This window comes from Abramis brama (assembly GCF_963993115.1).
Source record: "Abramis brama genome assembly, chromosome: 24".
Taxonomy (NCBI): Eukaryota; Metazoa; Chordata; class Actinopteri; order Cypriniformes; family Leuciscidae; genus Abramis; species Abramis brama.
In genome coordinates this window covers 7,506,954-7,534,951 of record NC_139986.1, presented here as the reverse complement: position 1 = coordinate 7,534,951, position 27,998 = coordinate 7,506,954, and the positions used below count along the sequence as shown (strand labels likewise).

Genomic DNA, 27,998 nt, shown 5'->3' with positions numbered 1-27,998 from the left:
TCTGATTTCATAATGTGCATTAAGCAAGCAGTGTGGGGAGCATACATTGTATGGTTAATGTGTATAAAGTGGTTACATGATAAATGAGTTTGGCCCTAGCCTGGTTGCCATGAAAAAAACTAACTAAAAAAATACATGGACTTAAGACTCTTTTATTCTCTCCCTTCAAGTGCAGAACAGCAACAAGATTGCTTTCAAAAACGAGATCTTGAAATTTATCAAGGCCCTGAGCATCATCCCAAGAAATTGCAGGGGATCGATAAAACATCATAAGAGCCATGATCCCTCACTGTTATTTGGAGCCTTGCTCTAAGTTGTTTGTTTCTTGTGTCTGAGTGGTTTTATGGGGTATTTTAATACAAATTCTAAATCCATTGTTAAAATCATTTCCTCAGCAAGGTCACCATGCCTCAGTTACAGCATATACAGTTACATTACAGCATATACAACCTCTGCATGTAGGGCTGGAACTACATGACGATGTAATCGATTACATTGTTTACGCACTTTTTATATTCATCTCTAATGCCCTGTCATGTTTCACACAAAATTCTAGAGCAGATTCTAATGGCTAGTATGGCAGTGCCAGATAATATGGTTGTGTTCATACAGTGTTTTGTATCAGCGGGATAACCCCGTTCTGTAACCGAACTGACACCTGCACATTTTCAGGACTCACACAACCACATCCTCGACAATCCCTCGCTGAATGAACGGAACGGTACAACTAGTTGTCTGCCATGTGATTTAATGTGAAAGCAACTGTGCGTTACATGTCAGTTTGCAATTGGACTTTCTGTTTGCATTTGTTCAGTTTCCCGCCACTCCTTTGTTTCCATGGTCACCGTCTTCATTAGTTCATTTGGTTCAGCTGTGTGTAATTATCTTGTTAAGGTTCTTTGTTTGTCTCCTGTATATATACCCAGTGTTCTCCCTCAGACTGATCATCAAGCAGATCGGATCATAAGCCAATCAGGACACAGTGCGTTTACACCTGTCCACATCAAGTGGTTTCTGTATCTGGATAACAGATCGGATCTCGCATTCCTGCGAAAAAAAAAAAAAAAGGATGGCTCTGGTGCAAAGTCAACCTAAAGTGGTGGGTTTTCTTTTAAAAACAGTTTTCAGTTGGGTGACATTTTACAAATCTCGCAAAATGAGGAGGATGAAGAGGCTGCAAGTGCTGATAATAATGTGGAAAGATGCCGTAATGGAAACGGTACAGAGAAACGTATCCGAGAACGTTGCCAGCTGTGGTGGGAAAAATGCACGTTCTTTACAGAAAATGAATGGTTCTGCAACTTTTGGGTGTGAAGGCAAACATTTCAGTATATCTGTGATGTAGGGGAGAGTGGGGCACAACCTAACGCGGGGCTAGTTGTAACACCCTTGTTTTAAATACTTCCACACATGCTAGCATGACGAAACTTTGTGTATTTTCTAGTTGCCATATCAACACTATATAGAGAAAAAATTGCGCCGAAATTCTGAAATCTTTGGAAGATATCACTGAAGATTTATTTAACCATAGCAAGTAAATTCCTTATATAAATTTTTCATCTCTATTTTTGGTGTTAAATAGAGTAAACAAATCTGATATTATTTTAATCTCCAATATTATTTAACAGTTGATATGGTTATTTAATGCTTCGCTAACTAGCAGAAGACACTAGCAGGGTTTAAATCCCAGTTGTGCAGGTGGGGCACGTTATAACACTGCGTTACAATGAGCCCCTATTAGAACTATGTTATTCTACTCTATACTTTTATGAATTCTATTGAGAAAACATTAGAAAAAGGTGAAAAAAGACTGAGAGTCAATGTTCAGAAATTATTAATTATTATTGTTTTGAACTATGTTGTATAGCTGTGTTTTCCGGTGTGTTCGTTGTCAAACTCAAAAAATTATTTTATTTTTAATTATTCAAAATTGCAATTATTTTATATGAAAAAGTTAATAATTGTATTTTATTGAGAAAATATTTTAGTTTGTCTTGTATATATTTTTTTTTATTAGATTAGATAGCATTTTCAGCTATCATATGGTCATATTACTATGTACCCCACCTATGGGGCATGTTGTTACATTTCACTTCCATTCTTTCGTATATCAAGAAAAAGGTATACACCGTATTAATAAAACAAAACCACATAAATGTACTAGACGTGTGAAATTAATGTGGGAAAAAATAAATACTCTGAACAGGTTTACAGAAACGGAGAAAGTCAAAAAGCATTAGGTTGTGCACCGCTCATATATTAATGACAGTGGGAGGGGTTTTGTGTGACGTCCACCTGTGAATGCAGACATGATGGCTGGATTGCGTTTACATTACACTGAGATCCGATCACAATGCGTCCTCCAATACCTCCGAACCTGGACACGCTGATCGGATAACATTCCGATCAGAAGCGCGTTTACACTCGTCTTTTCAGTGCGTATGTGGACAACATCCGGATACAGGTCGCATGTCAATGCCAAGTGTAAACGCAGCCTCAGTCATTGTCAGGTCTCGTTAACATTTGGTTGTGGTTTTCTCCTGAGTTTCTCCTGGTTCCTAAGTGTTTAATGATTAAAGTCTTCCTTCTCAAGTTATTCCTCGTCATGAGTATTTCTGTATAATCATGACGTGTTTAGTTTACTCACGGAGACAGCGAAATGATTTGCGTTCATCTGTAGGTCCATCAGCGTTGCAGTGGGTGCAAGCTGCGTGGCGCGTGGCTCAAATGTACTCTCTGCACTTAGTTACTAAGCATTTTAAGTCCTTGTTGGTTGTTATCTAATATCTGATGGATGAACTCATGCCTTAATTGTACTTATTTATAACACGCTGTCAATTGTGATAAAATGTCCCGATGTTATGGACATCTCATTCTCCATTCACTTTCTAACTTAAAAGCAGAGCAAGTAAATAATGCTTAGCAGAGTAAGTAAATAATGTTTTTTTTTGTAATTAATAATTATTAATTTATCCTGGTAAATTTCAGAGAAAACTGAGCCTTTGCAAGTATTGCCACCTTGGCTTCTAAACTGCAGACTCTAAACTTTTCAATAGTGGACCATGTTGCCTGGATTGTATTGTTTCCATGGAAGCCATTTATTTCTCATAGGCCATGGCAAGTATGCAGCTGGGAATGAGGGAAGATAGATAACAACAACCGAAAAGTGACTTTTCAATTCTTAATGTTCCTGGGAAGTTAAATGTGCATGAATAGCATTAGCATGCTGATGTTTGATTTGCACCTCAGTTGACCTTGTAGATAGTTTTCATGGAAACACATTTAACTTTTGTGTGAAAATGTATTTCTAAAAATGAAACCCTTGCCTGGTATAAAAAGCTATATACTTATTCTTATGAATAATTATGTTTTTATCTCCCTAGACATTAAAACATTGCTGTTTAAACCATCTGGACTGCTGGCCAGACATTGTTTATAAGCACCACTAGTAGAGCTCCGTGGTAATTGAATATGGGAATCATACATTACTATTGGGACATATCAAAGTTTCATATCATGATACTTTCACAGTACTTTTCTGTAAGAGCATTATTTTATTTATGCATGGTGGAGGATGGAGGGCCAGGTTAGTGTATTTGAGAAGTTGAGGCACAGACTACACACCTTCCCTAGGTGTTTCTCTCTTGTTGCAAGTGTGATGAAATAAACTGAAATGGTGTGGTTAGACATGGTTCTGTTCAGGAACAGTATTGTTATCAATTATAATCACTATCAACAGAGGCCTCGAGAGCTATAGCCACAGCAACCAAGGGGGCTTGACTTAGTGAAGGGTCAGTTCTTCCATTCTGCCCATGTGTAATGAATGAGAAATGTTTGTGTGTGTGTGTGTATGTGGGTGTCTGGAGGTCACCCTGTCACTGACATGTTATTTACCCTATTTCAGACAGTTCAAGCTACTATAGTCTCTCTTCTCTATTGGTGCAGAAACAATTCTTGTGCTTAGCCAATCCATGCAGAATAAAAGTATGTCATGAATGATTTAGTGTGTGTATGTCATGAACAGATTTGCTTTTTCATCTTTTTAGAACAGACTGTCTGTTTATTTTTATTTATTTATTTTGCTTACATCACAGATGCAGAACATGTTTGTCTAGCGGTAAAATCCTACTCTATTTCACATTAGCTGGAAACCACTGGAGACATGGCTGGAATATTAAGAAAAGCATGAGTGTTAATTTGCAGATTAGTCCCTTATCCAGCTCAAAGAAACGTGAGCATGCACCCAGTCTGCAAATCAGATCTCTTTATCAAGTGCCATGTCTAAATCTGGAACCATTCTTCAAACCGCTTGTTCTATACCGGTTGCGGGTAGGGAAACACTCTGGATGCATGGCCGGTCCATCAAAGGGCTCACACATACAGACACACGCAAATATTATTACACTCACACCTATGCACAATTTACAGTCTCCAATTCACCTATGTTGCATGTCTTCGGATTAAGGAGGAAACCAAATCACCCAGAGGAAACCCATGCAGACATGGGGAGAACATGCAGATTCCTCACAGAAAGGTCTCCTGGCTCATCTGGGACTCAAATGGGGGACCTTCTTGCTTTGAGAAGAGTGCTACCCACTGAGCCATCATGGCACGCATAGTACAAAATGTGTGACACTGAATTCAAGAGGCCTGTTGAATGCAGCAGCCACATCCATCAACTTAGCATGACACTTCCACCCAGAGGAAACCCAAACCAGCATGAAGAACAAGAACATGCAAATCTCCACACAGAAAAGAGCCACCCACCATTTTTTTTTCTCCTGCTCGTTAACATGCAGGTGTATCCGTTCCAATTGCTAATCTCTTGATTAGCAGCATCACTCCACAAACAAGAAAGATGTGGTTTACAGTGAGCTGCTGACTGCAACATCAGTAGGGTCTCACAATGTTCTTCATTAGCTGATCTTACACACGCATTACTTGTACTACCTCCATATAACGCTTCATCAATCTATCACCCATACAAATAAATATCAGATTCCTCTGTTATCTTGGCTTTCAGTTAATGGGTTAAATGTTTTTATTTGTACTCCCAGGCTTTTTATTTGAATGCGGGACATTCACTTTCACCTTCTACATATCAGCTAAGATACAATTGTTTTATTGTTCTTTTACAAGTGTTTGACTGTGTTAAACAAAATTAACTTTGTCATTTGGACTATTTTCATGGTGCTTTTTTTAATCTTTTTGGAGCTTGATTGCAGTGTCCTATTATTCAAGTCCAAGACCATATGTTCTTGGTCTTGTATGGACTCTGGAGCATTTGAACTTGGTCTTGAAAGCCGAACTTATCTACAACCAGCACTACAACATCTAATTTTTTTTTTTTTTTTTGTGGTCTGTGCATATGATCATCTCTGTGCTATTGAGTCTCACTGAAGCACACTGTTTGTGCACTGCGGAGATTCACATGACACTGCTGCGAAACCAGGATCCATTTACCCCAAAGGAAATTAATTGTTCAGACCCTCAGGTCTGTCTTGATTCAGACTCAGCCTGGAATCAAATGAGCTGGTCTCGACTACAACACTGACAGAATCTAGACATTGTATGCGTTTACAAAGTGAATTTTCTGCCTAATTACTCTTTTTGTGTTCCATGGAAGAAAGAAAACCATACAGGTTTGGAATGACATGAGGGTGAGGAAATAATGACAAAATTTTCTTTTAAAACTAGTATTCTTTTTATACCTCCCCAGTCCCTCCATTCAATATTCTTTGATCTACACACCCCTGCATTCCAGAAGATGTCTTTCTGAAATTAGCTTCAGCCACAGATGTTGAGGTCACTGTGTCTATGATGTGCATCACAGGTTCAGTGGTTTCCTGGTAGAGGTAGTGGACTGGCTGGGCTGCAGGCAAATTGTTCTCTCAGACCTCTGCCGTGATCTCTTTGCCCCGGGGCTCAAAATTTGGTTGTCACCCCAAGCACCCAAGCTCTAGCCTGCGGCTCTATGATGGTCTTTCATTTGTGCCCTGAAGCCCTGTAACCCTACAGGGCCTTGTAAGTTCTGTAGGGCTTAGCCTCATGACTTATTCACAAAGACACATATCAGGACATGTTGCTACTTTGGTCCTGGACCTGCAAAGTCAAGCATGTCTTATTCGGCAGTTACATGCGCAGTCCTGACAATATCAGCTTTCCCTTTATGAAACTGCTTGCTATCAAAGCAGTTCTACCAGAAAGACTCGGGAGGCAAAATGACGTAACAAGTATGCATTTATTAACAGCACAGCAAGTATTATGATATAAAGTTCTTTGGCGTAGGCCTCGTCTGAAGCTCGCAATCTGCATTTCTTGCCTGAAGACGAAGGCAGGGGTGCAGCCGACCCCTGGGAGGTATGGGAAGGGACCATCCTGGTGGTGGTGGGGAGGATGGAGGGGAATGTAGGCGTCAGCATCTGCGAACTCAGACTTGTGTAAGTACCAGTCTTTTATACTACAAGTATTAGAACACGATTGGATAGATGAGAAGGTAATAAGTGACGTAACAATTGAGTCTTCCCGGCAGAACTTTCGCTAAAGCTTTCATTTATGACACATTATGAGCAAATTCATTGTTGTTATCTTTTCTGGTAAAAAGCACCCTGTCTACATCTGACACGGAGCCATTATAATCAGTGGTACTATCTACACTGCAACAAATGGCCAGCAGTAAATTAAGGCAAACAGGTGAATAGGGACATTTTTTAAATTTGAAGATATCACTGTGAAACTTCTCCAGTTTATTACTGGCATAAACATAAGAAAAAAAATTGAATTGTAAAAAAAAAAAAAAAAAAATTTGTGTAAATTAATGTTTTAATATGCAATTGAGGCCTTATATACTTAAATATACACTCATTTGCATACAATTCCAAAAACTAAATCTGGGAATTGGAAAGGACCAGGTGTAAAATTCTTGGTTCTATTTGTTGACATATTAGATGAAAGGGTTTTTACAGAGGGGATTCTGGATATCTTATTTTGTGCTTTAGTAAATTGGAGAATACTGACAATAGCCTTAAAAAAACAATTTTTGCCATGTTTTTTGGAGTAAAAGGACCCATAACTCAATAGGAATGATATATCAACAAATCCCTCTGTAAAAGCCTTCAGATAAGACTACAGATAAGTATAAGACTGAAAAAGTTGGTGCATGTAGGTGCTACTGAAGTGGATATATCTGACTCTTAGTGTGAGAAAAAAAAACTACCACAGCAAACACGCATAACAGTCACAAAAACTGCAAATTAACTGTCCCTGTTTGTTGTGTCCATCTACAACTAATTGAATCTAATAAACAGCTCCCTGTCTGTTTACAGCCTAAGATGTCCATGCCTGCACCATATGTAGGCCCCTCTTTGATCTCCTGTCGGTGTCTTTTCACCTTTTTGGCTGTGCTTACGTTTTGGTGCAGAGAACTATTCACGTAGTCGGAAATTCACATCGACCAATCAGATGTGGTTTTCAGCTGTAGATTCCTCTGCAAACTTTCACGCTTGGCTATTTCTACAAATGAAATGCCCATATTTGGATTAGACAGCGCTGTGTATGAGACTGAGAGCTTTACAATGATAACAGGAATGACATGTTTCTGTGAATGGAGACGGCACGGGAGCCACCTTGAAATAACCACCTTAATGTGTAATGTTGACATATTTTTTATTTTGACATGAAAGCTTACGGGCCCCATCTTGCACCCAGCGCAATTGACTTTGTACACCGACGCATGTATCATTCCTATTTTGCACCCGACACACAGTGGACCTTTCCCTCCACAGACGCATGTCGGTAAATTATGGAATGAACTTGCGCTCCCGGGGGGCGGTTCAGCGAAAAGAGGAGGCGTGTTCAGGCACAAACATTCCCTGGTGCTATTTTGCAGTTTCAGAAAACAATTCCGCCACAGACCAGGAAACGCGTTATTCAGATGCTATTTTAAGGGCGCATGCTTGGCCATAATGTATCGTGTGCACAACGCGCATACACTTTGCTTCTCTCATCTACACAGATGCAGGCAGCAGTTCCCATTTTTGCAAACCATACATAATTACAAGGAAAAATATTACCACACAAGTTCACATCTTCAAGTCCATGAAGATGTGAAAAAATAGGCATAAATCTAGCTTACACATTTACCCAAATTATTATACGCCTGTTTAACCGAAGCTAATTTGGGTGGGTTTCTCCATCCCCATACAATGTCACTTTTCTGTCTTTTACGGCCCTGACGAGAACGTTGGTCTCCTCGGCTGTGAACCGCTCCTGGCGTGCGCCTGGCATATCCGCCATTATAATAGCAATCCGCCATGGAACAAGTGCGCCTGCTCTTAAAGGGAATGTGAGATGACACTCTGATTGGTTTATTTGACGTTATGCCCAAACCACACCTATGAGTAATGTGCTGTAGCTACTTCAAACCAACCCATTTTAGATTTGAGATCCACCCACAAAGTTTTGCGTTTGATACTTGCGTTTCAGATTGTTAAAATAGGGCCCTACATGTTAAGGGAGCAAACTGGCCCAAAATCTAAAAATTTAGGCTACCACTGCATGAAAAAACGATGTTTTCACCTGCCGTGTCTCGCCTTAAAGGGTCACTCCACCTCTGGAAAGATGAATGTGTATTTAAATTGGGTCATTTATGTAGAAGAAATGTGAAATTATTTTTGAATTTGGAGCTTTCTAGACTGAGAAAAGCCAGAAAATGTATTTTTGGCTCATGTGGATGAAAGACAACAACTCCCAGAATGCACTTGCTTCGCTGCTCTACGAGGCCACTCCCAAGCCACGCCTTCCGGTTAGAGAGCAGTTGTAAACAATAAAGCTAAGCTAAGTTACTAGTAGTCTCCGTGAGTCTGCCCGGGTTTTTGAGATCGCATATCGCACAAAATGTCCGGGATTCGGCTTTTGCGTTCTACAGTCGCCATTCATTGTGTTTACTGTGGCGAGCAGGACGAGACTAGGGCCGTGGGAGAACGACGCGAGGCCGGTGGCGTGATTACTGATGAGCGACAACTGTGAGAGGCACTGGTCTCGTATCTCTCACGGAGGAGCGGGTATTTTCTTAGCAATGGTAAAACGCACATCAACCGATCACGCCACCAGCCTCGCGTCTTTCTCCCGCGGCCCTAGCCTCGTGTGATTACTGATGAGCGGCGCCTGTGAGATGCACCGGTCTCGTGGGCTATCTCTCATTGAGGAGCGGGTATTTTCTTGGCAATGGTAAAACGCACATCAACCGATCACTTGTTTAGCGTTCATGTAAACACTACATTCAGATTCACCAATCGGAATGAATTCAGTTAAAATGAAACAAAAGGTGTGCATGTAAACAATGAATGGCGACCGTAGAAAGCAAAGCCGAATCCCGGACATTTTGGACGATCTCGACGGCTGGACATGCAGGTTTCTGCCGGTGAAATCAAACGCACTGGCACTGATCTGTGATAGGTCTGTTAGCGCATTAGGTCCAACCCTCTATGGGCGGGTTTGAAAGGGTGGGAACTAGTGCTTGTAGTCTTAACAGAAATCCCCCCTCTTACATTTCCTCCTACAATGACGCAAAATGACGATTTTTGCGTCATTGTAGGAGGAAGTGTAAAGAGGTAAATACAGATTTCTCTCGTCTCAGGGGAAAATGAGAAAATGTTGCATGACCATTCAATAGTATGACTGGGTTTCTAACATTGCAAAGCTTAATGCAAATGGGTGGAGTGTTCCTTTAATGCCTCATTCTATTTCCAGTGTACTACAGGTATATGCACTTGTGTTACTTTCAACAAGACAAATGAATTTGGAATGATCATTGTTTGAAGCAAGTTTAGATGGATGCTTTGGACTGTTTTTGTCCTTTTCTCTGATAATCAGGGATCATCATGCCCTCAATATCCTGGTGTTATTTTGTTCATTCCTCTTTTTCTGCAGCTTTATATTGATTCCTTATTGGATATCAATATGTGTTGTTTGTTCCATTCTCTGGGACTCTTACCTTGATGAAACCTTGAGTCTTACCTTGAGTTAATTCTCCGTATCATGACCATGATTGCAGATCATAGGGAACTAAGGTTCTGCACCACACCTCCAGTTTTCTCTACTCTTAGTGATGGGTAGAGATTAACGATAAGATATGTTAGATTGAACCTGTCTTGTCCACTCCTTGGTCTCAGTTGGCTGGAGAAAAGTGAGAAGGGCTTGATGAACTGGCTCCCTGCTGTGCATTGATCAATAATGGCATGTAACACAAGCGTTGCTCAGCTCGTTTATGTTCAATACTCACTAGCGAGGTGGCTGGGCTGAAGGTAATGAGCCTCACTTATGGATTGCCACATTCTCCGCAATCGAACAGAAAGCCTTCATTTCAAAGCCCTGGTCCATTGAAGAACATGACTGTATTGCTATTTACATCAACAACAACTAGTAACAGAGATGGAGTGCTGACCAGAGTGGTACAAAAGCAGAAAGTTGTGGTTAATCTTTGTATTAGCAATATGATCTCATTAGAATTAGTATGTATTTGCATGTAAAGTGTGGTTCTACCACACGTACAATTACTCACGTTTGCATGTATTGACAGCATCTAAAACGTAAATTATTTACGTATCAGCAACATACAAATGTTAATGAATCCTTATTTAATCTAATACTGAATTCATGGAATTATTTGGTTAATTCTGTTGTATTTATGATTCTGTTCTGTTGTATTTGTGATAAATTATATGTGTTCAATCACATTCATTGAACACAGGTGACTAATTTACTTAATTTAAAATTATATTTAATTCTGTTCAGTGCAATCTCATTTCAAAGAATTAGTTAAAGAATACACTTTAAAAACTTGAATAAAATTTCTGTAATTGTTTAACCATTACTTCATGTAATATCTATTTTGTTCGCTGTTGTAATGATTCATGTCTGTGTTCCTCTGTCTTGTCCCGTGTTCAGCAGTTCCCCATTATGTTGATTAGTCTCCCCAGGTGTTTCAGATTAACCACGCCCCCTTGTTATCTTGTTTAGCCTGTTTACATTTACATTTACATTTAGTCATTTAGCAGACGCTTTTATCCAAAGCGACTTACAAAGTAGGACTAGATTAAGCGAGTCATCATGAAGAGGCAAAAAACAAAAAGCAGCGCAAGAAGTGCTCAAGATACAAAGTTCAGGCATTATTCAGAGTAGCATAAGCCCGATAAGTGAGGTTTAGAGGGAAAGGGGAGGGTTTTTTTTTTTTTTTTTTTTATGTGGTTAAGTGCTCACGGAAGAGATGGGTTTTCAGATGTTTTTTGAAGGTTGTCAGGGATTCTGCATTCCGGATGAGGGTGGGGAGAGCGTTCCACCAGCATGGAACTGTGAATGAGAATGTTCTGGAAAGTGATTTTGTGGCTTTCTGGGATGGAACCACGAGACGTCGCTCGTTGGCCGATCGTAGGCTTCTGGTAGGGATGTAGACTCGTAGGAGTGAGTGAAAGTAGGAGGGAGCTGAGCCTGTGATAGATCTGTAAGCAAGCGTCAATGTCTTGAACTTGATGCGAGCAGTGAGAGGTAGCCAGTGCAGTGAGATGAACAGAGGAGTGACGTGGGCCCTCTTTGGCTCGTTGAAGACAAGACGAGCTGCAGCATTTTGGATCATCTGTAGGGGTTTAGTTGCACATGCTGGAAGTCCGGCCAGAAGAGCATTACAGTAGTCAAGCCTAGAAATGACCAGGGCCTGGACGAGAAGTTGTGTTGCATGCTCAGTTAGGAAAGGCCTGATCTTCCTGATGTTGTGCAGTGCAAACCTGCATGATCGAGCTGTCTTTGAAATGTGATCTGTGAAGGTCAGCTGGTCATCAAATGTTACTCCAAGATTTCTCACCGACCTTGATGGGGTGATTGATGATGAATCTAGCTGGATAGTGAAGTTGTGCTGTAGAGACGGATTGGCAGGGAGGACGAGAAGCTCAGTCTTTGCCAAGTTGAGCTGCAGGTGATGTTCCTTCATCCACGTCGAGATGTCCGCCAGGCAGCTTGAGATCCGTGCAGCTACTGTGGGGTCATCTGGTTGAAACGAGAGGAAGAGCTGTGTGTCATCAGCATAGCAGTGGTAGGAGAAGCCGTGTGCTTGTATGATGTGTCCCAGTGATGTGGTGTAGATGGAGAAGAGGAGGGGACCAAGAACTGAGCCCTGGGGAACCCCTGTGGTCAGTTGATGTGCTCTGGATACCTCGCCTCTCCATGCGACCTTGAAGGACCTACCTGTGAGATAGGACTCAAACCAGTGGAGTGAAGTTCCTGTGATGCCCAGTGATGAGAGGCACTCACAGGCAGAAGTCTGTTTGCCCTTGTATTTAAGCCCTGTCAGTCATTGTGAGTTCTTGGTTCTGTTGAGTGCTGTTGTTGGTTGTCCTGTCCTGAGTACTGTTCCCTAAATCTGTGTTTGTAAAGTCTAGAGTCTGTTGAATAAAGTACGCTGCATTTGGATCCTGCTTCCTCCTTGTCTCAGCCGCAGCGTAACAGCTGTAGTACACAAAAGGCATTATATCAACATACTATAAATCAAACAATGACTAAATACACCAAAAAACACAGAATCTTCAGAAAGCATGTGAGACCCAAATTCAAGCTTTTATTCAAGAATCTTAATTTCCATCCTTAGTTGCGACCATAAACGTCAAACCCGCACTCATTACAAATTTAAAATGTTCCACCATGAGAAGCTATATGATAAAGTTTTACACCAGTTATATCAAATGCTCATTGGCTCTCGTCTGCTATGTCACAGATTTTGACATGTCATGTTTTAGGTGAAGTTTGCATTTGAATGAGAGAGGCCCACATTCACTGTGTATATGGGAATATGTTTTTCAGTGATTAACAACTTTAATTGTTCTCTGTATCATATAAAACTATTGTATATGAGGACTGTGAATGCTACACATCTTAATTCGATTGACTTTGTACCACTTTTTAAATGTTTTGCAATAAATTAATTATTGTGATTACACTTGCCTGTTTGATACGTTTTTCTTTATAATATGTTTTTTTTTAAAGAAATGGTAATGGTTAGTTTTAAAGATAGGAGTAGGATTAGCGGCTCAAAAATAATTATTTAATGGTTACTAAAATGGCCATGTACATTTTCCTGCCCATTATATGAGTAAGGTTAAGGAATCTACAATATATCTATAAAAATGGCAAACTAAACTAAACTAAATTCTTATATTTTATAAGTGTTATTGCAGTGTTTTCAAAATGTTACACTAGGTAGCTTGTGATAACCAAACTTAAATAGCACACGACAAAACATATTCAGAATTGGGCTTAATATCAGAATCAGGCCGAGAAGTCTGTTGATACAGTGGTACTAAACTGAACTCATGCTGTGTTTGTTTTGATTGTTTCTTACATATTACATCTCATCATAGGGTTTCCCCTGTTCCCCTGTTCACCTTTAATCTATTTTAGATCAGCTCCCCGGTTAGATGTTTTTAACAAGCCACCATGTCCTGTCATTCACCCCTTTAAGGTCATTTGAGAATCATAAAACAGGCTCTCAGCTGGCTAAGAGAGAAAGACGAGGTGAGCGCTTATACCAGTGAGTGCAGATGGGTTGAAAATCCCCTTCCTCACTTTTGAGATGTGTCATAAAGCATGGTTTCCTTCTTGAATGGCAAATAAAAATAAAGCTGGGATCTTATTTTCCAGTTAAAAAGAATACATTTGTGTCCTTTGAATCAGGCACCGCAGTGATTTTTAGCAAATGGCCCCATATGCCCTCCCAGGCTCCTCCATTGGTATTGCCAGGCAATTGCAACCTGCCACACATATCAGAACAATGCTTTGAGAGCTAAGAGAGCACAGCAGGAATGCATTTAGAGCTGTGCAGGCTGGGGAATTGGGAGCTTCTTTTCTCCTCCTCTTTTTCTTTCTCTCTCTTTCTTTTTCTTGCTCGCTCTCTGATGCAGGTCGATGATGAATTCCGAATCAGCCTCTGTGAAGTGTGAAATTTCAGTATTATGTATCACGTACATGGACGATCTAAGCTTGTTTTGTTCAACAGCCAGTTGAAAACCCCATTGTTCTCGCATACAGAGGGACTATCATCTAGCATGTAAATATTACTCATCACATAAATTTGTCCTTCAGGAAGAGTTTTTAATGGCTCCATAAAACCAAAGAGCTCATGTTAATAATAATAAAATCCTTAGTATTCTGGCGCTAAGGGAATATAACAGTTCATAATATTTGTAAATCTGATTTGACCCTGCTATCCACCTTAGTTTTAACATAAGAGCGGGCATGGCCACTTGTAACTTGAATGTTCAAAGCTTCCGGTGAACCAAAAGTTACCTGTACCAAAACAGTTATGCTTTTTTATATTGCAAACTGATATTTGTTATCATCTTATTTTAATTTATCATCATAATCATAACAGTGTTTCCCCTAAGATTTTTTTCAGGGTAGACCCCCCCGAGACTACTAGTGTCGTGGAGCGGGCGTTAGATATGTGACATTTAACATTTAAAAATTGTGTGTATGTATATATATATATATATATATATATATATATATATATATATATATATATATATATATATATATATATGAAATTAAACAAACTTTTTGTCAGATGAAGTTCATGCATTCGAGTCCTCAATTACGCAAAAAACAGCGCGGGCGTCACACGTGCTTCTGTGTGTGTGAGAGGTAAATGAAACTGTGCGTCGTCTGCACCATTTATTCATACAGAACATGCAGAATTCGGGGGGTCGTCAATTTGGGGAGGCGAGCCACCCCCCTCCCCCCAAAAAAAAACAATGGGGGGAAACACTGCATAAACTATGCAAGCTTGTTTCCACCACTGAATAAAAAAGAAGTACTTGCGTAATATAAACTCACAACTACGTGTTATTAAGTCTGAATTTCAAGATATAAACTCGCAATTGGAGTTATAAAGTCTGAATTGCAAGATATAAATGCACAATTGCGAGTGATAAACTCATAATTGTGTGATATAAAGTCGCAATTGCGTGTTATAAAGTTTTTTTTTGTTTTTTCTCCTCAGAATTTGACTATAACTCGCAATTGTGAGTTTATTTCTCACAATTCTAAGAAAAGATGTCAGAATTGCAAGATAAAAAGTCACAAATATCTTTTAAATTGTTTTATTCTGTGGTGGAAGCAAGCTTCCATAATAAACACAATTCCATTTTCCATTTACTGCACTTTGTTATTCTTCTGGTTATTTAGACATGTGTAATCTAATGATTTGGAAGTCTCGCACATTTAAATACAATTTTAAATTTCTTACTTCCACATTGCAAAATAAGGTGGATACTGGGAATCATTTCCCATCTTATTACATTTATGTTTTTGGCAGATTTGGCAGATATACTTTCATTGCATTCAAGGTATACCTCTTTTCAATTCATGGATTCCCTGGCAATCAAACCCATGACATTTGTGTTGCTAACTCCCTGCTCTAGTACTTGAGCTACAGGAACACTTTAAAGTCTACAGCTTATAAAACTGAATATTGCAATTTTGCTTTTATTAATAGACAGACTCTTTAATGTTCTTTCGTAATGCCATGTAGTCAGCAGAGTCTTGCTCACGTAATCTCCTACACTCTTAGAAGAAAAGGTTCTATCAGGCGCTACGTATTTGGAACCCCTAAAAGGTTCTATATAGAACCCTTTTTAAGGGTTCAATCAAAAGAACCCTTTAGGGTTCTTTGTAACCAGGAAAAAGGTTCTATATGGAACCTTTTAGGGGTTCATTCATTATCATTTGTTTTGTCCTTTCCGGATTAAATATTTCATATTATTGACAAACATCAAGACCCTAAAATGTAAAAATGTAATTCACATAAAAAAGTCACCCATGAATACTGAAAAAAAGCACACCCAAAGTGAATAGAACTAGTAATTTATTTATATTAACAAAAATAATTACTATTACTGAAAGAATGCTACTGTATTTTCAAGTATTCAAGGCTTTAAATGTACAAATCAACATTAAAACATCAACCATTTAAAAAATATCTCATAAATAATGAAAATAGAGTTTCACCTACATCTACATATTACAAAATAAGTCCATAAAATGTACAAAATTACATTAATCTATCACCAGTGATGGGAATAACGGCGTTATAAATAAACGGCGTTACTAACGGCGTTATTTTTGTCAGTAACGAGTAATCAAACTAATTACTGTTTCCTCCGTTACAACGCCGTTGCCGTTACTGTCAATAAAAATGCGGCGTTACTATAACTGAGCTCACTGAAGCGGTTTTCATCCGAGTGGGCTCTCTCTGTGTGTGTGTTTATGAGGCGCCGGAATGGACAAAAGCGAGGCGAATGCCGCGAGCCAGCGCGCTCGACAGTGCGCGAGAGAGACCGAGTGTGTCCGAGAACGCGCTCGACAGTGCGCGAGAGAGACCGAGTGTGTCCGAGAACGCGCTCGACAGTGCGCGAGAGAGACCGAGTGTGTCCGAGAACGCGCTCGACAGTGCGCGAGAGAGACCGAATGTGTCCGAGCAACGAGCATAAATACTTTATTTATAAATAAATTACACATTTCAGCATTATAATAATCTCTGTAGCATATTGGTATCATATGCAATGTTTTAATTAGTTTATATAGCCTAACATAAACTCCAAAATAACCTGCAGGGAACGTTCAAACATGGCTATTTGTTTGACCGGTTGTTGTGCGGCAAACACGACTAGAATTTGGCTAACCTCTGATGATGACGTTCTCTGTAGGTTATAAAAATAAAGCCCCAAAAGATTATAAAGATTATATTTTATTATTATTATTTATGTTGGTACATTGTTCAGTATTATATTGAGAGCACTTTTTGTTAAACTTAATATTGTGAGGAAGAAAATACTTCAAGTAGGCAATACAGTCTACCAGTTGTAAAGGTGTGTGATTTTATCATTTTAATGATATGCACTAGTGTATGTGTATGTAGGCTATATTTTCTATTACTATTTATTTATTTATGGTACATTTCTTAAGAAGCACGTTCTATTTAGTGTCCATTTAATTCATTTAACATTTCATATTGGGGGTATCCAAGAAATTTCTTATATTTAAACTTTTTTTTTTTTTTTTTAAGTAACGCAATAGTTACTTTCCCTGGTAATTAGTTACTTTTGTAATGATGTAATTCAGTTACTAACGCAGTTACTTCTTGTGAGAAGTAACTAGTAACTATAACTTATTACTTTTTTAAAGTAACTTACCCAACACTGTCTATCACTAATAAATAATGCAATCAATCGCCTCATATTTACAAATGTTTTCATGACATATCAAAGTATTATGATAATTGATTATGCATTTTGAGCACTGGGACAGACAGTTTTTTTTTTTTGGCTGCTGGAGAGTTTAAACAGGTAGTGCTCAACAAAATTCATTGTGTGAGTGATGTGCTTGGGGTATTCCACACTGAATACGAAATAAGTAGCAAAGAGGCACTCCATTGCCTCCATCACTGGTTGATGGTTTGGAGCCATTTGCAGACATCATCTGTAATCTTGAAAAGGAAAACAGAAAGTTACTATTAATTTCACATCATGTACATGTCACTACTTTATTAACCTCTTAGTCTACCATGAAAAAAAGTAAAGTTGTATTCTGTAAATGTAAATATTAAAGTAAATTAGTGTATATTAGTGGAATTTCTAAATAATTTATTGATTTTTCATATAAAATCGCCTAAAACTTTAAAATGAACAATCATGATGCGTATGTAAATTTCTCAAAAACAAATCTTCTACAAAAAGCATTAAACAAATTTGTATTTGAACAGGCAATTTAAAAATGTTGCTGAGGGAAAAAGGCTCCAGCCTCCCCACAACCCTAAAGAGGAAAAGTGATTTAGGGAATTAATGGATGAAGGGGGATAAGAACATGTGAATAGACCCTAATTCTACAGTCTACAAGCAAGTGCATTCCAAGTAAAGATACAGTGTCAATTTAATACACTTGTTATCAAGGCTGATTAATTGTAGTTAAAGGGATAGTTCACTTTAAAATGAAAATTCTGTCATCATTTACTCACCAAGTTGTTTCAAACCTGTATGAATTTCTTTCTTCTGCTGAACACAAGGGAAGATATTTTGAAGAATGTCAGTAACCAAACAGTTAACTGGAACCATTGACTTTCACCATTTTTTTTTTTTTCTACTATGGAAGTCAATGGTTCCAGTTAACTGTTTGGTTACTGACATTCTTCAAAATATCTTCCCTATTTATAGGCTCTGTTTTAGTGTAAATCCGCTGTAGAAACATTGACAACTTCATTACTAATGGGTTTAAAGCTTATAACAAGTAAATTACTTAAACAAATCGATGTATTTCTCTGACTTACCACAACAATATTTCCGTCAGACCGTCAATTTAAATCAGCAGACGGGGATCAGTCTCTTCTCGACCGTTGGAATTCAAAAACGTGACGTGCACTGCACTGCACTCGCGAGACAGCGCTGCGTGAATATGCTCGCGCAAATAAAAATTAAAATTAATTAAAATTAATGAAAATAATGAGTTTATTACTTCTTTTTGTTTATGTTTGCTGTTCAACAGATAAAACATTTAAATCCATAATGCAAAATTGTTTAGTTGTGGTACAATAATTTCACATAAATGACAAAGAATGAAATGAAAGAGCAGCAAACAAGGCTAAGACAAGACAAAAGCCTATTCAGCTATAAATGGCTTAGAATGAGCCCTTATGTATGTTTTTGTACTGAGTAATTTCTTGTTATGATGATGATGATGATGATGATGACGATAAGGTCAATATAGGGGTGTCCGATATAGCTAAATCGTCTGTGATAATATCTTATTTTTTGTTTTAACGATGTGCACTTTAACATTATCAAGTATATTTCAAAAACTAAACAAATCGTGCCTACAGAGTGCACGCATCTAGGCTAATGTAAAGTTACATGATGAAGTCTAGCTATACTAGTGCGCGTGTGCATTTTGAGTGCGTTCTTTCACTGCATTATTCAGTGTATTCAAATGCATTTATGAATGCATGTGAATGATCACAAAATTCAAGATATGGGGGTTAGAAAATGTATATATTTATATAATTTTATGTAGTTAATCAATATCACACGAAGAGTGCCATTTCAGTTTTTCTCCAAAAATCAGCATGATTAAAATGTGATATTAAGTTACTACAACAGTTTAATAAACAATAATTTAATTACAACTACAAAATGTTGCAGAATAATGTAATATATGAATGAATAGCCTAAAGAACCTTTGTGCCAAAAGGGTTCTTTCTTGTCATTATAGAACCTTTTTAGCATAAAAGGTTCTTTGGAGTTGAGTAAAGAACCCTATGGTTCTATATAGAACCCCAGTGAACCCTTTTTTCTAAGAGTGTATACTTGGAGATTTCCCATCACTCAGAATGTCTTACCAGTGATTCTGCTGTGACTTGGTGTTGACACAGGCCGATATAGAAGCCTGATACTGCAGCACTATCAAATTCATTTGTCTTTCAGAGCAGGGAACACAGCAAGTGTTAGACTCAGATTTAGTCCTGCTGATGAGAAGCTTCCAAGCTGAGTAAAGGTAAGGGAACATGGGCAGCCTCACATTTACGCCTTCCTCTCACTCAGTGTAATGGAAGAACACTTACCACTGTGCTGAGCTCTCTGCTCTTATGGAAGCAGGGGCTGAACAGCTTTTCTGCACATTAAAGATACAAGTGCTCAGCAGGTGTCATGCTTCAGGAGTGATAATATTCTACTTACTAATGTATTATTGCTCCGTGCCGCGCCATGTGTTTGTGTATCATGTGACGGCATTAACTGCTTCAATGAAAGGTCTCAGGAACTCTACTTTCTTTTATTTTGACATTTCACAAACTTCATTGACATTTCTACCTTGTTGAAGGAAGCCTTATTAATCTGATAATTCCAGCTCTAAAATCTGATTGGATGAACCATGTTCAAAGTATACTGAACACACACCTGTACCACTTCAGTTGAATTCTTATGAATGTACCAAGTTGATAGACATGTGGCTTGGCGACATTTAACAGTTAGGTCTATTGACTCTATTACTTGGCATAAGAATTGTTTTTGATTGTTCTGAATGTAACAAATTACGTTGTGGAAAAAAGCTGCTGATTTTTTGGGTTATTTGTGTATATGAACTATACTAAATAATTGGGATCTCAAATCGATTAACTAGCAGAAGTTATTACTCCACCACCTGCATGTGACATCATTAATGACAGTCCTATATTGTTGAATCAAAGTGGTTTAATTGACAAAGGTACAGCCATGTAATGCATCCTACTCCGGTGGTTAAGCAGTGAGTTACATCTTTGTACAGGAAACACACTGGGCAATGCTGTTTTGAGAAAACTCTTGCTATTTTTATCTGCTATATTTGAAATATAGGTGTTCATCACTGAAATCACCAGTCAAGAAAGATGCCAATATCGGGTAAATCTTGACCTACGATGTAACAAAAAGTGGAAGACTTGGGAGGTCATATCAGACAATGGAGATTAGCAATGCAAATGTCCTCTATTTAACACACTTCTCCTTGCTCTGCCTTGAATCTCAATGAAAGCAAATGATAGCTCGCTACTGATTCAAGCATGCTAAGTGGACTTGTAAATATTGTGTTTTTTTGTTCAGTGCGTGCCACCAATAAGTGAACAATTTGAATATTGTACATTCAAGTCTTTATTCCTGTGTTTTTATGCAGGATGCCTCCAAGTCCTTGTTCTGACGTTAAAGTTAATGTCACGTTTTATGCACCAACTGCATATGTTTATTTTCAGTGTAGATGCAAATCTTCTTTATAGTGGTGTGCGATACATATTGTCTACGATAATATTGTGATTGTTGTTTTAACAATGTGCGATCGAGTATATCCCTCACTTTACAAAAACACATATAGAGAGTGTGTGCATACTACATGATGAGAGTTAACACTAGTGCACTTGAACATTTAGTGCATGCTTTCACTGCATGATTTAGTCTATTAAAATGCATTTAGAATGCCCTCAAAGTTTAAGATAAACATTTTATATAGTTAATCAATATCATACGAAGAGTGCCATTTTTTTTTACTCCAAATATCAGCATAATTACAAATGTGATATTGATTTTATATAACAGTTCAATAAAAAGAAGTTAATATAAGTGACTTACATTTTAGACAAAATATTGCTTGTTTTTGCTCTATTTCGTCAATGAAAATAGTTCCAATCAAAGCCACAGGACTTTTTTGCGTCTCTGAGCAACACTGTGTGTTTCGTTACTGAATAAACGAATCGTTTGAATAAATTATTCAATGACTCACTCAATAAGTCAAATGCTTTGTTCCTGAATGAATCAGCCGTTTGAATGAATCGGTTGAAACTTAATGACTCACTCATTAACAGTGACTTGCTGCCACCTATTGGTGGTTTTAATTTCACATTTAAAGGATCTTTTATTTTTTTTAAATCATTTCTAATATCAGTATTCAATGTTTTATGTTTAAAACAGTATTTATGCATTTGTAACTGCAGGTTAAATGCATTCATGTCCCCTCTGAGCTGCAATAAACAGTCGCAATGCATCTATGCAAGTGTTTCCTCTGCATTGCGAGTTTTGTTGATACTGATTTCATTTGACTGATGTCAGCCCTATTGTGTCTTATACTAATTAAACGTATTGATTAAATGTAAGAACCAGACACAGCAGATGATGCAAGCATTTATTTAACAGGTTTAACAAATATAATGTCTTGTCAATATCGCACAGCCCTGATTTTTTCATTAATTTCCACCACCAGCTGTTTAGAAACTAGAACTCAAGCTTTGGCAGGGTGGAGCAGTAATGTGTAATTCAGGACGCACATACAGTATCTGTAAAGTACACCTATATGTCAAAGACAGAAATGCAGCTTGTACAGTCACCTCACATCCTCCCTCCTGTCTGTCTGTTCCCATTGTTTTTCTGAGCTGCACTCAGGCTGTAGTGTGTCTTTTCAAGTGTGTGTGTTTTTTTTTTTTTTTTTTTTTTTTCATTAGCTTTGTAAGCTGTAGTCTCATCCAATCAGGGAATGAAAGCTGGAGTACTGCGCTCTTTCTGTTGTTATCAACAGATCTGTATTCATTTCACACCTGCCAAAACACTTTCTCTTTTTTATTTATTTACTTCTTTTCTGTATCCTTTCTCTTTGTGCACACAACATGGGAGTAGAGTATTATCTGGATGTGTGTGTGTGTGTGTGTGTTTTTGTGTTGTACATATGAAAGCACGCTACAGTTAGCGGTCAGTGTGGGTTTGTTGTATTATTTTGAGTTGCTGGTAAAAATATATAAAAAATTATGATGGTGTTCTGGACAGCAGCCATTATAAAGTATAATAGCTCTCCTGGTAGGAAAGTGTTGCGGTGGTTTAATGGAAGGCAGAGGGCGTAAACAGGTGTGTGGTGTGTTTACTAAGCTGCTGTAATGGCACGGTCATTATGATAATGGTCCGGGATGGATGTCATAGATCTGGGTTGTCCCTCGCTTGTGTGTTTGTCTTGTGAGAGGCCAGGTGTGGGCCATTACTGGACTGTATTGCAGGACGTTGCTGCAGGCCTAGTCAGAACAAGGCTTCTTTGGGCCACATTCAGCATAAAGTGTGCTCTACTTTGCAAGTGACCAATATATTATTAATAATTTTATATACATTTAAAATGTATTTTATTCCTATATGATTGCAAGGCTAAATCTCCACTCATCAGTGTCACATGATCCTTCAGAAATCATTCTAATATGCTTGATGCTCAAGAAACATTTCTTAATGTTATCACTGTAGAAAACAGTAGTGCTGCTTAATAATTTAAGTTAAATCCAGTGAATCACTTAAGTAAATCATTTCAGCACTTTTAACATTTTCCCCTACCATGCAGCTTATGTCTCTGTAAGCATTCAAAATTAGCACAGTTCACCTCAGTTAGTCACTGTTGCGAGCAGGACAAGGCCGAGGGCCGTGGGAGAGCGACGCGAGGCCGGTGGCGTGATTGATGATGAGCGACACCTGCGATACGCATCGTTCTCGTATCTCTCACGGAGGAGTGGAAGTATAAAAGGAGGAGCAACGACAGTAAAGCCTCTCGATCTTCACTGTCGTCGCTCATCATTAATCAAGCCACCAGCCTCGTGCCGTTCTCCCATGGCCCTCGGCCTCGTCCTGCTCGCCACAGTCACCTTCGCTTATTATTATTATTATTTATTTATTTATTGTATAACCAGTGGCGATACAGATTACCAATGTATATTTACTGCAGTCCATTTTATATTTGTCGTAACAGGTTGAAGTATTGTTTTTTCTAAGGGACTATTCACACAGAATGCATTTTTCCATCCCACTACACTACTTTTCCATTGTTTTTCAAGGTAAACGCATGCTAGACAGATGTCTTTAACCGTTGCGCTCACGTCTCGCATCTTTTTCAGTGTCTCGCGTATGACGCGTCATTCTAAAAATGCGACGCTTAAGTTAAAAGGAGTTTGACTCTTAAAAAATGTGTCTCTAGACCTTGCGCTTTTTTTCTGTTTTTCCACTGACCTGCTTTTCACGTTTCTAAACGCATTCTGTGTAAACCAGTCCTAAGAAAAGTGTTAAATTGTAAAAATCTCAAATCAATGGTCAGGAAATTAGCAAGACTGACACAAATACTGTATATAAAGTAACTTGGCATGGAATAGCCTTCTCACTTGTTTTCTTTAAATGTTTAAGCTGTGTGGGTAAACTTTTAGACATCTTTTTGCAGGAAGAAGAGTCAGTGTTGTTCCACTCAATGTTGATGGCTTCAAACAGTTCATGAGTATCCCAGTTTGAGTTTAATGTGAGACAAAACATTCGCTATAGAGTTCAAATCGGGACTCATGATCAAACATGAGCGTGATGGACTTGTTCTCAAGCCACTTCTTGGTTGTCTTTGCAATTTGGGCAGAAGGATTTTCTTGTTGAAAAATAACATCTGATCATTCCTCTTTAGATAAAAACTTTTAATTTGTGGGAAGCAAGCCATTCCGCAAAATTCTCCTGTATTCCAAAGCATTAAATTACTTTTCACAGAGAAGTAGCTCACCAATGCCAGCAGCTAGCAAGGCTCTCCACACAATGACACCTCTTCCTCCATGCTTCGCTGTGTTAGAGACACATTTATTATTATACTGTATTATTCAGCAGATTTTCGAAGACACCTCTCTAGAGTAGTGGTTCTCAAACCTGTCTTGGAGTACCACCAGCCCTGCACATTTTGTATGTCTCCCTATATCTGACACACCCATTTCAGGTCTTGCAGTGTTTACTAATGAGCTCATGAGCTGAATCAGGTGTGATAGATGAGGGAGCCATACAACATGTGCAGGGCTGGTGGTACTCCAGGAGAGGTTTGAGAACCACTGCTCTAGAGCATCACCATGTAACTTCGTGTTTCATTGTGATTCATCACTACACACACAACTTCCATTCTTCCATTCATTCTGTCTTTGACAGCAATGGCTTTTTAAGGAGTGCGTTAAATTATGCTTAAATTTTGCTGATTTGCTGATTGTACATCACACATCCCAGTTGTTATTATAACTATTATTAATGTATTTCTCTCAAATTTATTGTGCAAAGATTCCCACAGATTTCCAGATGTGGTTTACCTAATCAAATATATTATAGTTTACCATTTAACTTAAAATGGTATGTGTCAACCATTTCTGTAATGCATCTGACTTTAAGCAATATGTAATTGCTTAAAGATGTTACTTTCCCTATGATTTTGGGTGCTATTTTTCAGGTACCGATTGTGGTGTCATTTATCTGTTGACTCAATATTAACAAAAGAAAAAGCAAATCAAAACAAAAATAATCAGCCCATATGTTAGCATGCACCTGCCATTTAGGTGCTTTTGTGTGTGCACATGTAAGCATCAATCAGAAATATTTCTGATAAATTAAAGGGATATTTCACCACTGGAAAGATGAATGTGTATTTAAATTGGGTCATTTATGTAGTAGAAATGTGAAATTATTTTAGAAGTTGGTGCCTTCTAGACTGAGAAAAGCCAGAAAATGTATTTTTGCCTCATGTGGATGAAAGACAACAACTCCCAGAAAAACATGCGGTTGAAACATGCGGTTTTTGCATCATCGGAGGTTTTTTTCCAATACAGAAATCTCTCGTCTCAGGGGGACATGAGGGAGGGAAGCATGGTCATTCCAAAATACTACTGGGTTTCTACTGTTGTGAACTTAGAATCGAAAGACCAGGAGACTTGGTTGTTTCTTCAGCAGGTTTCTTTATTGAGGACACGAGCTGTCGGCAGCTGCAGTCACCAAGCCTGACGTGAATGTTCTCTTACAGTTTATATACATTTAGGGGCAGGAACCGAAAAAGACAGGTTTAGGAACCGGTTTTAGACTGAGAGCATTGCCCACCCTAATCCACTTAGCATATCTATTCAAACACTGAGACCCGAGTACAGGACTGGCTGGACTTTCTTGCTAAAACACAAACTCCAAGAGTTTCAGTAAAACAGGACTGACCAGAGTCTTTTGCTTATAAAACTCTGATAATCATAATTTATACCTAACCTTAACATGCTAAATTCAATGTAAACCTAAATTAAACATTTTAACAAATTTGCATTCCCACACTACTGATACAAAGCTTAATGATAATCGGTGAAGCATCCCTTTAATGTGTCTCATTAAGACGCAGAGTGCATTGTCGCATGCATTGACGCATTGTGGGTAAAATATACCCAGCTGTTATTGTCACTAGGATTGCATATGTGAAGTAAGGCAGCAGGGATCCAGACTTAACTTTTTTTTACTAGGAGCGCTGTAGACCCTGACTGAAAATGTTAGGAGCGCAAGCAGAAAAATTAGGGGCACACCTTAAATCAGCTTGCAATGCAATTATTCAAATTTCCCCCAAAATAACTGTAATACTGACAAATTCTTTAATAATAAATAGACTTAACGTACAGATATTACAATGTGCAGTTTTATTTGAAGTTCACAGGGCTCCAGACTAACATTTGAGGGCAGCAGCACTGGAGCCACTGAGTTCTACAAAAAATATCTGGTAGCACTGGGGCTGACAAAAGCACTAAGCTTAATTTAGGGTGTAGATGAAATTAACTTTATTATCATTCATAATGTCTTAATATTAATTAAAAATCAAAACGAGTGAAACAATTTATATTAGGGAGTGAAAATAGCCAATAAGCATCCTACTGTTTACAATGGTAATTTTTTTTTTTTTTTTTTTTTTTTTTTTTTAAATAACAGTTTTCCTACATCTTAATTTTTTTTTAGTTTTAGGACAGTCTTTGAAGGATGAACAAAAAATGTGTTGGTCATCACATTAAAAATAACATTTATATATGATATTATAGTTTTGAAGTGCTGGAAAAAGATGTGTAGTACTTGTAAGCATTTGACTATTTCTGTCACAATACCATAGTTATGGTTAGAGTTACTACATTAGCCTAAATCCATGGTGAATGTTGCTGATTTGTGGACTGAAAGCCTTCTATAAGTGTTTTTCCTAGTTTCCACGTCAGCACTGTTTGATCTGATATCTATGGTTTAGAACAGAGAACTCTGCGCCTAATTGGGATGTTTCTCACTGGATCTCGCAGCGATGATGTTATTAATTCTGAGGCGAATTCAATGGATTTCTTCACTGTATCTCCAGAGTCTGGATCTCCTAGTAACAGTGTCGCATGATCGAGATCGGCCCGCGACTGGCAAGTTCGGGGCGCTGCGCTGTCTATTATTGGTCCGAACTAATAACCGGTCTGTGAAACGTAAATACATATTTGGTCACACCGGCAGGAAAAATGGTCGCGGTCTGGAGCCCTGGGCAGGGTGAAAGGTGCCGTTGGTGGTTAGTGCTGTAATGATGTGTCTCTATTCACATGAGACTCAGTTGCTATGTCTGCATACCGGAAAGGAAGAGTCTGTCTGTGTGACCCTAGAGAGGAAGAGAGAAACAGAGAGAGAAAGAGAGAAAGGGACTTTAATGAGTCCTTGTAATGGGTGTCCCAGTAAACAGGCTCTGGCTACTGTTATCTCCAGGCTAATGATGTCTGGCGCGCTATTCAATTAGGACAGGAACAAGGTCACTAACAGCTCAGGCCTTAAAGAGTTTAATGCCGCCCTCGCCACTAGACTTCCACTTCATTAGTCTGAGTTGAGTCCAATAAACATGTCAGCCGCTGGAACACAGGCCACAGCCGCATGCTACTTTCAAGTCTATTTGCATGCATTCTGCTATGAAGTTCAAATGCTCTGTGTCTACTAACTGTCTGCTTGTTGTGAATCTTGTGTTTTGGCGACATCTGTATGAGCGGGTCTGTTCTCTGCTTTTTTGAACGTTTTGATTTATTGAGTTTATTGTCTGTCATTCACACTTGATTCATCGCCTGTTTGAAATGGCTCCTCTTATGCTTAAATTTATGTTTTCATGTGAAGGAACTTCCAATAATTGATCAAATTTGTTTCAGTTAGAGCTACTGCTAAATATTTATTGAGAAAATTTGCACTGTTTGATGCTTAACATCAATTAATTAATCTCAAATTTGAAAAAAAAAAAAAAAATGCTTTTCTTTACTCCACATAGATATTATGCACAACACATGAACCAAATACAAATGATGTATGTGTTTTTTTGGCCTTTAGAAATTAAAACGCCCTCAAGCTTTTCAGAACTTCAAACTTTATTTAACCAATAAATCTTCCTCTGTTGCTGGAAGAAAAAAAAGTCAAATGTTCAAAAGTTCAGGGTCAGTATGATTTATTTGTATTTTTCTGTAAGAAATTAATACTTTTATTCGGCTAAGATGCATTACATTAATCAAAAGTGGCAGTAAAGACTTTTATTAGTTACAAAACAAATTTACATTTTAAATAAATGCTGTACTTTCAAACTTTCTATTTATGAAGGAATCCTGAAAAATAAAATATCACGGTTTG

General features: G+C 38.2%; 1 protein-coding gene across 1 annotated transcript in view; it reads left to right on the top strand.

The window, feature by feature from the left end:
- The window catches only part of dpp6a (dipeptidyl-peptidase 6a), a 185,623-nt gene that overhangs the window by 40,225 nt on the left and 117,400 nt on the right, over positions 1-27,998 (top strand).